The sequence below is a fragment of the Tupaia chinensis genome, unplaced genomic scaffold, assembly GCF_000334495.1.
Source record: "Tupaia chinensis unplaced genomic scaffold, TupChi_1.0 Scaffold141313_1, whole genome shotgun sequence".
NCBI lineage: Eukaryota > Metazoa > Chordata > Mammalia > Scandentia > Tupaiidae > Tupaia > Tupaia belangeri.
In genome coordinates this window covers 5,068-6,748 of record NW_006201176.1, presented here as the reverse complement: position 1 = coordinate 6,748, position 1,681 = coordinate 5,068, and the positions used below count along the sequence as shown (strand labels likewise).

Genomic DNA, 1,681 nt, shown 5'->3' with positions numbered 1-1,681 from the left:
CACTTCCCCTCATTTCTGCCTCCTGAGACCCTGGGAGTGAGGGCCCGGTCTGAGTGGAGCAGGCTCAGGTCAGGGTCAGGCAGAGCCTGGAACCAAGGTCACCTCCAGGAGGGAGGAAGGAGGGGTCCCCAAAGGACCGGCTTTTGCCCCTGCTGTCAGCCCTGGGAAGCCCCGACTGGGCAGTGGGCTGTGACGGGGTCCGTGGACTGGGCCTCCATGGTCTGAGGGGAGGAAGGCCTTGTCCTGAGGGCTGTGCTTCAGGTGAGGGGAGCGGAGAGGGCCGGGGAGGGAAGTAGGGGTCAGAGTGAGAGGACGAGGGAGGACAGAGGAAGGCCCGCTCCAGGGAGTCGGGCCCAAATAACTTGGTCATGCCCACCATGAGTCCTGGGCCATGGGGAGTTGGGAACCTTCAGGGTGAGGGCCCTCTGCACTCCCTCACATCCCCCCCAAACCTAACCCCACTTCCCCTCAGTTTTGACTCCTGACTCCCTCACCTCCGCCACACCTCCCCCCACTTTCACTCCCTCCACCCCTCTGTTCTGCCTCCTGGGAGTGAGGGCCCTGTCTGAGGGAGCAGGCTCAGGTCAGGGTCAGGCAGAGCCTGGAACCAACGTCACCTCCAGGAGGGAGGAAGGAGGGGTCCTCAAAGGACTGGCTTCTGCTCCTGTTATCAACCCTGGGAAGCCCAGACTGGGCGCTGGGCTGTGAAGGGGTCTGCTGACTGGGCCTCCATGGTCTGAGGGGAGGAAGGCCTTGTCCTGAGGGCTGTGCTTCAGGTGAGGGGAGCGGAGAGGGCCAGGGAGGGAGGTAGGGGTGAGGGTGAGAGGACGAGTGAGGATGGAGGGAGGCCCGCTCCAGGGAGGCCCGCTCTAGGGAATCGCTCTAGGGAATCGGAACCGAGAATAATGTAGCCTTGCCTACCATGTGTCCTGGGCCATGGGGAATGGGGAACCCTCAGGCTGAGCGCCCTCAGCACTCCCTCACCTCCTCCACACCTCTCCACATCTCTCCCCACTTTCCCTCCCTTCCCCCCACCCCTCACTTCTGCCTCCTGGACGTGAGGGCCTTGTCTGAGAGAATCAGCTCAAGTCAGGGATCAGGCAGTGCCCAGAACCAAGGTCTCATCCCTGAGCAAGGTAGGTTTGTCAGTGTTGCAGGGATACATAATCGACTTTTGTCCTTGCTGCCAGCCCTGGGAAACCCCGTGCAGGGCAGAAACCCCGTACACTGCAGCACGTGTGTCCAGGGACTCGACTTCTCCCTGTGGCCTGAGGTAGGGGAAGGCTTGTTCTGATGGCTGCTCTTCAGGTGTGAGGAGTTCAGAGGGCACGGCTGACTTGGGAGTAATGGTGACATGGCCAGGGAGGACTGAGGAAGACCTTTGCCAGGAAGCTGGATACATTAAGCTGCCCTGCCCTGGCCCTGAGCCCTGGGATGCGCTGGGGGTGGAGGACAGTCAGGCCCTGTCAGCTCTATCTCCTGGGACTATGCAGATAAGAGCCTGAGTCTGAGGGGAGCAGACTCTGGTTGGCAGGGGACCAGGGCCAGGCAGCCAGGAACCAAGGTCACATCGATGAAGGCGAAAGGAGCTCTCCTCCCCAGAATCAGTGTCTGTCCCTGCTCTCAGCCCTTAGAAGCCCCAGGCAGAGCACCCGGATGTGATGTCCCCTAACTACACCTC

At 61.7% G+C, this 1,681-nt stretch overlaps 1 protein-coding gene across 1 annotated transcript in view; it reads left to right on the top strand.

Moving 5' to 3' along the window:
• The first annotated feature begins 697 nt into the window (after positions 1 to 697).
• LOC102497914 (melanoma-associated antigen 10-like) overlaps positions 698 to 1,681 on the top strand; it is a 4,939-nt gene continuing 3,955 nt past the window's right edge. The window contains 1 exon segment of the mRNA XM_014581940.1: positions 698 to 776. The gene's annotated coding sequence lies outside the window, so the exon portion shown is untranslated.